At 43.0% G+C, this 10,428-nt stretch overlaps 1 long non-coding RNA gene across 1 annotated transcript; it reads right to left on the bottom strand.

Moving 5' to 3' along the window:
• Positions 1-9,338: 9,338 nt before the first annotated feature.
• LOC309359620 lies at positions 9,339-9,934 on the bottom strand. Its single transcript, XR_014163862.1, has 2 exons — positions 9,777-9,934; positions 9,339-9,616 (listed from the first exon to the last, which is right to left on the bottom strand). It is a non-coding gene; the product is annotated as an uncharacterized lncRNA (long non-coding RNA).
• Positions 9,935-10,428: the final 494 nt, after the last annotated feature.

Raw genomic sequence — 10,428 nt, 5'->3', positions numbered from 1 at the left:
CGGGTTACGTATGCTTCAGGTTACAGACCCCGGTAACCCAGAAATTGTACCTCGGGTTAAGAACTTTGCTTCAGGATGAATGAGAACAGAAATTGTGCTCCAGCAGCGCGGCGGCAGTGGGAGCCCCCATAAGCTAAAGTGGTGCTTCAGGTTAAGAACAGTTTCAGGTTAAGAACAGACCTCTGCAACGAATTAAGTACTTAACCTGAGGTACCACTGTAATAATTTTACTATTTATACCACACCCTCCCGAGTTCCTCCAGCCACTCCAGGCAGCTTCCAACATATATAAAAACATAATAAAATATTAGGCATTTTAAAAAAACTTCCCAAAACGGAGCTGCCTTCAGATGGCTTGGAGGTCAGATAACTTTATACCCTCCAACATTTCTCCAAGTAAAATAAGAACGCCATAAGGAAGAGTGGGACCTTCTAGGATCAAATCAGAAACCGAGATGGCTTCTGTAAATCCGGGACTGTCCCTGGAAAATAGAGACACCTTCTGACAAGAGTGTTTAGTTATGAGTGGCTGCTGGATCAATGGAGAGCTGTGCTCAGCCAACAAGGGTTGTAAGGCTTCTTCTTCTTCTTCTTCTTCTTCTTCTTCTTCTTCTTCTTCTTCTTCTTCTTCTTCTTCTTCTTCTCCTCCTCCTTCTTCTTCTCCTCCTCCTCCTCCTCCTCCTCCTCCTTCTTCTACTATGAATTGGAAGCAAGATGTGGTCCAAATATCTACTTCCATCCCTTGAAATCCCATCTGGTAAACCCTCTGGGGGGCAGGTCCTAGGAGTGGGCAAAACCAGAGGTCAAACTGGATGGAGAAATCAATCTGATTCTTTGTGCAATAGGCTTTTTTTTAGCCATGAAAGCCCCAGGAGTTTCTAAATGAAAGGCACCCACTCCACTGAAGGGGGGGGGACTCCTTCCTCCAAACTCCCCCAAGACGAGACATTTAAGCTTCTTTATCAATGGAGTTGTACTAATGCACTCAAGGGGGAAACGTTCAAGCAGAACACCAAATGCACTCCAGAGAACAGGAACCAAAGTGAATGAAAATGAGGAAACGAAATTAATCTATTCACACACACACACATTCTTTCCCGACTCTTTGTCTGCAGAAGGTGTACATGTACCTGATATACCTGCTGCATTCATGCCAATCTGAGCATGAGTGAACAGAAAGCGTCAGACATGTAGCCATGCTTAGTGAACATTCTCCTGCTCCACTTCACATCGCAGGTGCAAGAGGGAGCATGTGCTCTCAGAACCACTGATCTGCCAAAAATAGACCAACATCTCCCCTTAAAGGTTAAAGCTGGAAAAGCAGTCATGATATAGCTATGCTCAACATGAACAGGAAGGTTATATAATATGAAAACCAATGCTGATATTCAGTGCTCAAGCAGTTGGAGTAAGACTATGGTTTTTCCAGAACACATTTGACTGATATGGCCTGGTTTTTAGATCTTGCAGATATAGAATAGAAACTTGACTGTGGACTCAGCTTTTGTTGTTTAGTCATTTAGTCATGTCTGACTCTTTGTGACCCCATGGACCAGAGCACGCCAGGCACTCCTGTCTTCCGCTGCCTCCCGCAGCTTGGTCAAACTCATGCTGGTAGCTTCAATAACACTGTCCAACCATCTCGTCCTCTGTCGTCCCCTTCTCCTTGTGCCCTCCATCTTTCCCAACATCAGGGTCTTTTCCATGGAGTCTTCTCTTCTCATGAGGTGGCCAAAGTATTGGAGCCTCAGCTTCAGGATCTGTCCTTCCAGTGAGCACTCAGTGAGCACTCCATCCTTCAGAATGGAGTGGTTTGATCTTCTTGCAGTCCATGGGACTCTCAAGAGTCTCCTCCAGCACCATAATTCAAAAGCATCAACTCTTTGACGATCAGCCTTCTTATGGTCCAGCTCTCACTTCCATGCATCACTACTGGGAAATCCATAGCTTTAATGGACCTTTGTCAGCAAAGTGACGTCTCTGCTTTTTAAGATGCTGCCTAGGTTTGTCATTGCTTTTCTCCCAAGAAGCAGGTATCTTTTAATTTTGTGACTGCTGTCACCATCTGCAGTTATCATGGAGCCCAAGAAAGTAAAATCTCTGCCTCCATTTCATCAATTATCATTTTAAAAATGCACTATAAACATACAACACCAGATGGCACTGTAGAGCTATGAACTATTGCCAATGGGATTTCCCATTCTATAGGCTCTCTCTTGCAAGGAATGAAATCCTGCAGGGTGCGGTGCTGCAATTTAGGAGGGAAAAGGTTTCCCTCACAATATCTTTCCCTGGGAAAGGGGCTTTTTTCAGGGCAAGAGTGAGGCATGGATCACATGACTCACCCGGGAACACATCCCAGAAGACACACGTCCCAGTTTTGGGTCTGAACAAGTTGGGCGGTATGTAACACCCAAAGAAGGCAGAGGTGTGATTTGAAAAAAAGAGAGAGGAATGCCATTTCAAAGAATGAGAGAAAGCAAGTTTTAAAAGGTTTGTTTGAGTAAGCATGCAGATATGCAGATAAACATGCGACGTATTAGAAGAACAAAATTGGAGGACCTTTCCGCATGTGTTGTGACTTCACCAATAGAAATGTACTTTTATGTAGCTTCATGTATTTATATAGTAAAGTATTATCGTCTTCTCTCTTCAACAGGGCAGGTGGGGTGTCCTGCAGCAGTAAATAAAGATCACCTCCTGGGTGCTTCTGTTTGAATAGATCAGTCTCTGTCTATTTTATATTCCCACCAGACTTGATGGTAGATTTCCATGAAGAAATTTTCTATAAGGGCATGAGCCAGGACCCATTCAAGATACACACTTGGCTACCTGAGCAACCCAAAATGTGTGATTAGGCAAGAATATTGTGCATGCACACTTAATTTCACCTCATGTGTAAGACCCAAGCCAAAAGCATTTCTGTTAATGAACTCTTATTTCATTTTGCTGCCCTTCAATCATGTCCCTTCCCAGGGAGAACTGTCACTTTCAGGCTCGAGCTATTTTGAATTCCTCACTCTACAGAGGAGTGAAGGTTTTTGTCTCAGTTCCCCATCAGATTGCACCACTGTGGAACTGGAACTTGCCACCAGAGTTCTCATAAGCACAACAGTAATAAACGGCCTCGTCTTCAGCCTGGATGTTGGTGATGGTTAAATAGCCAGTGTTCCCTGAATAAGAACCTGTGAACCGATCTGGGATCCCTTCTCCCCGGGTGCTGGTATGATAGAACACGAAGCGAGGAGCCTGGCCAGCTTTCTGTTGATACCAGTGAAAGCTGCCCCAGCTTCCACCACTACTTTTAGAACAGGAGAGTTTAATTGCTTGGCCCGGGGAGACAGACTCGGAGGCTGCCTGAGTCAATGTCGGCTGTGAAGCAACACCTTTGCAGAAAGAAAAAGAAAAACCAATGCATTACTCTCTGCTCCTTAATATCACAAACTTATTCTGTTTCTGTGCTAAATAGAGAAATAGCTTTGTTGCTAGCCCATTAGACCACATAACCCATACCTGAGAAGTAAGTGAGAAAAATTAAGAGGATAAGGATCTGGCCCATGGTGAAATTCAAAAGGAAGGTGAGTCCCAGAGGCAAACAGCTCTCTAATCTATAAGAGGGAAGGGGGACACTTGTCTCTTATATACCCCAGGAGCTGAGAGATGATCTATCATGCAAATATATCTGCACCCATTGGCTTTTCTGGAGACATTATGAAGGAGTGACCTGTTATACTAAAATAAGAGTCACATCTGCTCAGCTTTGCCTCTGGTACACACACACACACACACACACACACACACACACGCCACTGGCAGGCAGCCCTTGGAAAGTTCCCCTTGGAGGAAGGGGTGTGATTTGTGAAGAGTCATGATGTCAGGGACTGGCTGTGCTGGTCCCGAGGGTTAACCGTGCGGTGAGGTCCGAGTCCAGTCCAAGGTCGAGGGTGTGGTATGAAGGCTGTCCGTCAAAGGTGAAGCGGGGTCCAAGGCAGGGAGTAAGAATATAGAATAGAAACTTAATTGTGGACTAAGCTTTTGTTGTTTAGTCGTTTAGTCGTGTCTGACTCTTCGTGACCCCCTGGACCAGAGCACACCAGGCACTCCTGTCTTCCGTTGTCTCCCGCAGTTTGCTCAAGCTCATGTTAGTACCTTTGAGATCAGTGTCCAGTCATCTCGTCCTCTGTCGTCCCCTTCTCCTTGTGCCCTCAATCTTTCCCAACATCAGGGTCTTTTCCAGGGATTCTTCTCTTCTCATGAGACGGCCAAAGTCTTGGAGCCTCAGCTTCAGGATCTGTCCTTCCAGTGAGCACTCAGGGCTGATTTCCTTCAGAATGGATAGGTTTGATCTTCTTGCAGTCCATGGGACTCTCAAGAGTCTCCTCCAGCACCATAAATCAAAAGCACCAATTCTTCAGCGATCAGCCTTCTTTATGGTCCAGCTTTCACTTCCATAGATCACTATTGGGAAAACCATATCTTTAAATATACAGACCTTTGCTGGCAAGGTGATGTCTCTGCTTTTTAGGATGCTGTCTAGGTTTGTCATTGCTTTTCTCTCAAGAAGCAGGAGTCTTTTAATTTCGTGACTGCTGTCACCAACTGCAGTGATCAAGGAGCCCAAGAAAGTAAAATCTCTCACTGCCTCCATTTCTTCCCCTTCTATTTGCCAGGAAGTGATGGGCCCAGTGGCCATGATCTTAGTTTTTTTGATGTTGAGCTTCAGATCTTTCATGTTGCTGATTCCAGTTTTAAGGTGGCCATTCACAGAGCTGCAGCCTGGGAGTGCTGGAGGCCACCCCTCAGAGGGCAACGGGGTTTTTTTGGTCTTTTGAATAAGCTTTTTTTGGGGGGGTCTTTGGAATAACCATGTTAGGAGGAGGTTTTTGAAGGTTGTCAAAGGCCTAGTTGCTGCTGATTTTACTACTGGATTGTTTAAGAGGGCATGTAATTGGTGGTGTGTAAGCCAAGACATTTGGGTGTCCCCTAGTCTGTCTTGTATTTCTTGTGTTGATATGGGTTTGTTATTTTTGTGGAAGTCTGCTGGGCGGCATAAACCTTAGGCTTGCCAAGTTTTTATCTGGAGGTTTTGTGCTGCATGGTGGAATAGTTGGCGGTATGCCAGCCTCAACATCCCGCCCTTGCCCCTCTTTTCTTCCTAACCTAACACTGTATGTAACACTAATGTCTCACAACAAATGAAACTGATCTGTAGAAAATGCAACTTGAAAAAAGAGACAATGCAGATCTTTTTTGTAAACTAAGAAATCTGTAATATAGATAGATAGATTAGATTAGATAGATAGATAGATGATAGATAGATAGATAGATAGATAGATAGATAGATAGATGATAGATAGATAGATAGATAGATAGATAGATAGATAGATAGATAGATAGATATAGATAGATAGATGATAGATAGAGATAGATAGATAGATAGATAGATAGATAGATAGATAGATAGATGATAGATAGATGATAGGTAGATAGATAGATAGATAGATAGATAGATGATAGATAGATAGATGATAGATAGATAGATAGATAGATAGATAGATAGATAGATAGATAGATAGATAGATAGATGATAGATAGATAGATGATAGATAGATGATAGATGATAGATGATAGATAGATAGATAGATAGATAGATAGATAGATAGATAGATAGACAGATAGATGATAGATAGATAGATAGATAGATAGATAGATAGATAGATAGATAGATGATAGATGATAGATAGATAGATAAATAGATAGATAGATAGATAGATAGATAGATAGATAGATAGATAGATAGAGATAGATAGATAGATAGATGATAGATAGATAGATAGATAGATGATAGATAGATAATTGGCAGGTTCTACATCATTTCTAAGAGGCGAAGACGATGTGACAGGAGTGGAGCAGGGTTTTGGAACACGAGTTCCTGCTGAACAGGTATATAAACAGGTGGGGAAGAATTCCTGGAGAGAGAGAGGTAGGAAAACAGAGACAACTTCAGGGCCTCCTCCAGCTGGACTTCACACACACAGTGATCTGCCATCTACTGCCCTATGGGAAAGATCCTCATGGCATTTTCAATGTGTTATAATTGTATGGGGTTTTTGTCCCATTGGATCCCACCTCGGGAATTTTGCCAAAAAGTTTGCTCCCCTTCCACAATTTCAAAATGCAGTTTCTTTTCTCGTTCAGTGATGGAGAATGGTTCAAATAAGAAGACTATTTTTGGTACGGCGCTAGCATTCATCAGCTGCCATCAAGGCGAAATGAAGCCCATCATCTGCAAGGAGGTTTTTGTCTTACTTCCCTATGTGGTTGTGTCACTGTGTGCTGCCTGCTGCTGTCATAAGACAGACAGTAATAATCAGCCTCATCTTCTGCTTGAAGGCCGGAGATGGTTAAGATGGCAGAGTTAGCAGAGCTGTCAAGGGAGCCTGAGAATCTATCTGGGATCCCTGACTCCCTATCCTCATCACCATATATTAGCAGTTTTGGAGCACTGCTGGGCTTCTGCTGGTACCAGGAGTTGAAATAATCCTCTACACTCTCAGTGCTTCTCCTACAGGAGATTTTGACTGTATCTCCGATGGAGGCTGACAAAGAAGGTGGCTGAGTCATTGTAAACGCCGCATCGCAGCCTGGAACAAAAAAAAAAAACAGTCAGAAAAATTAAGTGGAATTGGAAGATCATTAAGAGAAGGCTTTCAATTAGTCACATTGAGAAAAGGAAAACAGGGAAGGATGTCCAATTAGGCATTTTTTAAAAAATGACCTACCCAAAAGGTGAGCAAGAAATACAAGGAGCATCAAAAGTCTGGCCATGGTGAGGAATTCACAGCTTGGTTGGCAAAGAGCTTTCTGGAGGGGAGAGTTGTGCCATTATCCTTTAAACCCCTCAAACTCAGGAAGTTTCCTCGTATGCAAATATCTTCAGAAATTCATTGGCTGCTACCAGTAACTAATTTCCTTCCCGAGCCTCTTGGTGTGGGGAACCTGTCAGCCTCTAGATGTTTTGATGGACTACAACTCCCATCATCCTCAACTATTGACCCTCCTGGCAGGGGCTGATGGGAGCTGTAGTTCAGTAACATCTGAAGAGCCACAAATTCCCCACACCAAGAATAGGGATGGATGAATCTATCAGTTTAAGCTCATAACAGTTTCTCATTTTCCAGTCTGAAGTTCAGTTTGTCCATTGCCACATCGGTTTGTACGTGAAGTCTTACATCCTCACAAAAATTCATAATAATAATAATAATAAATTATTTATACCCTGCCCATCTGGCTGAGTTTCCCCAGCCACTCTGGGCGGCTTCCAATCGAGTCTTAAAAACAATACAGCATTAAATATTAAAAACTTCCCTAAACAGGGCTGCCTTCGGATTTCTTTTAAATTCATCCATATCTCAGTGTGCAGATTGCTCTCAATATACCCATTTTTGTTTGCAATTTTGCTCAGAGAGTTAACTTTTGATGGGGAACGCATATACGGTGTGTTGTGTTGTGGAATCCTGACCAGATGTTTCCTGAGCAGCATCCTGCTTCATTTGTTACAGAGGTGCAGGTGGTGGTCGGACTCTGACAGTTAATTTTTATGAATGCTTGTCCAACACCTCCCCATACAGGCCAAAGGTAGACAAGACAGCATGCTCCACACACAAAATCCATCAAAAACCATGGGTTGAGACCCTTCTTGCTCTGATCGCTAACCCCTGGCAATAATCCCCCTTTAACCCCCTGAGCTATGATCTGCAATAACCTTCTGTTGGAGACTCTTATTCAATCATCTCACAAGACTACAGTCTCAGAGTTCATCACATGAGCATTGGCCATGCTGCCTTGGGTTGATGGAATGTGGAGTCCAATAACATCCCTGTTCTGTTACGAGCAGGGCCTTTTTCGCAGCAGCCCCCTCTCTTCAGAATTCTCTCCCAATATAAGTATATTTAGCCTCTTGTCAACTTAAAAGTGCCTGAAGAACTTTCCTGTTTCAGCTGACATTTCACTATCGATGCTAAATTGCTTTTCTCCTGCATGCAAGCCTAGATCTTGGTTCTTTATTGTTCTTGTTCATTTTACTTGTTCTATAAGCACTGGAAGCTTTTAAAGAAACAAAGCAAAACTAAACCAGGCGCTGTGAATTCATTATGTTGGAGCCCCCATTATGTGGCAGGGTGTTAGATGAGAGTGGAAGACCACAAACTCTTCTGGTGGGTTGGTCCTGAACTCACTTTAAAAAACCACAAACTGCACTGAGTTATTGTTGAGACTTCCTGATTGAGTAAGCGCTTCAGCAGAATTTCTCTGCTACTTAACACTTGTCTACAACAGAAACTTAGAAGTCATCAGAGTATTTGAGACAGGGACAGAGATCCATTCTGTTATGCCAGGCAAATTCAAGCCAAACAGTGAACATTCAGAGGTTTGAAGGTTTTACCCCAGAGCAAAGCTAGCAAAGCTCTTGGATATGGAATCATTTAAAAAAAAAAATAGTTTTCACATATGAAATTGTTCTTGACTAATTTCATTGCTCATTCATTCATTTTTTTACTTTATTTTTACTGTAAAACCCTTTGAGATAAGTTGTGGGATGTGACTCAGAAGTGGAATCAAATAAGCCAATCACTCTTATTCCCTGATAAATAATTGCAGTCCCAGTGTCCCCACGGAAGGGACGGAAAATTTATTTCTGGAATGTCTGCACTCCACACTCTAAAATTTAATGCTTGTAGGTCTAACTTTCCAAGTCTCACATCTGTTGCTCTGCAGGACTCTCTCCTAGCTATAGCAAGGAGAAGCCTGGGATTGATAGATGTGGTTGCTAAAGCAATAATAATAATAATAATAATAATAATAATAAATCAAGGCTCCTTGCGCTCCTCTCCCCCTTTCTTCCTACCCAGGGCGGCCCTGCCCTCTGCTTTCACATCAGAGATGGCATATCATGCAGAGCTATATTCTTGTTATTTAAAAAGTGCACCTAGACATTCTGTTGTTGCATGCATAACCTAGGTTTAAGATGCTATTTACCTCCTAGCTTTCGTATCTCGGTTTCTAACACTGCTGTTGATAGTCTTTGAAACGATGGTCCCCTACTCACATCAGTGCAGCTGCACACAAACTCTTTCTTGCCCCACCAGCCTCTTCCAACACATATACCAGATCGACTTTCTTCCATGACCATTTCAAGTCTGCACCTATGCTGCCACTTTTAGGCTCAATGAAACTCTTGAGTGGTTCATGTTACTTTCTCTTTGCATAAAGAGAGAATGCCTTTTTGTCTCAGTTCCTCATCAGATTGTATCACTGTGGAACTTGCTACCAGTTCTGTCCCAGGCACCACAGAAATAAACGGCCTCATCTTCAGCCTGGTTGTTGGAGATGGTTAAATAGCCAGTGTCCCCAGATTCAGAGCCAGTGAACCGATCTGGGATCCCTTCTCCCCGGGTGCTGGAGCCATACCACACAAAGCGAGGAGCCTGTCCAGGTTTCTGTTGATACCAGTGAAAGCTGTACCAGCTACCACTACTTCTAGAGCAGGAGAGTTTCAGAGTTTGGCCCAGGGACACAGACTCCGAGGCTGGCTGAGTTATAGTCTGTGAAATGACACCTTTGCAAAAAGAAAAAGAAAAAGCATCATTTTCTGTTTTTATAAGGAACAGAAAAACTTTGTGTTTCTATGGTAAATTACACAAGATAAATGGGTTTGTTGCTTGACCCATTATCTCAGCACAAGACGACGTGATCCCATTAACCACCCAGCACCAGACCTGAGCAGTAGCTGAGAAGGGCGAAGAGAAGAAGGAGCCAAGCCATGGTGAAGTCAAAGGAAGGGAGAGTCCCAGAGACAAACAGCTCCACAGTCTAGTTCCACCTTCCTCCTCCTCATCTCTTAAATCCCTTGGAAATGAGAAATGATCTCTTATGCAAATAGGTCCACATCCATTGGCTTGGACAGAGGCATCATGCTTAGTGGCAAAGGGGGTGATTTGCATAAGGAAGGTCCAGTCTTTGGTATCCCAGTTAAAAAGAAAAATATCAAGTCGCAGATTGTGGAAAATTTCAAGAGACTCTGACATGAGCATCAGAATACTGGACCAGGATTGCTGCTTATTACACATTCATCCTGATTTGTCTGCAAGAAAATTGAACCAAGTCAACTGTTTATTCAGCCTCCATTCACACCTTTTTGCAGGGAGGGAAAATGATGTTGCATCTAGGAAATGTCACTCTACACTTTCCATTTCCCTCTCACTTTCCTTGACACAAAAGTCTGCATCTTTGAATGGTGATCATGTTTCTGGCCTGTCTTTGTGAAGGATCAAGAGATACGTGAACATGAAAGGCAGAATTCTCTGACTTTTGCATGGATAGAAAGTGGCCTAGTGTACAATGATCAGAGTCTTACATCTGTTTCTCCGC

The sequence above is a fragment of the Podarcis melisellensis genome (genome assembly GCF_964234715.1).
Source record: "Podarcis melisellensis genome assembly, chromosome: 16".
NCBI lineage: Eukaryota > Metazoa > Chordata > Lepidosauria > Squamata > Lacertidae > Podarcis > Podarcis melisellensis.
This window is presented reverse-complemented; position numbering and strand designations above follow the sequence as displayed.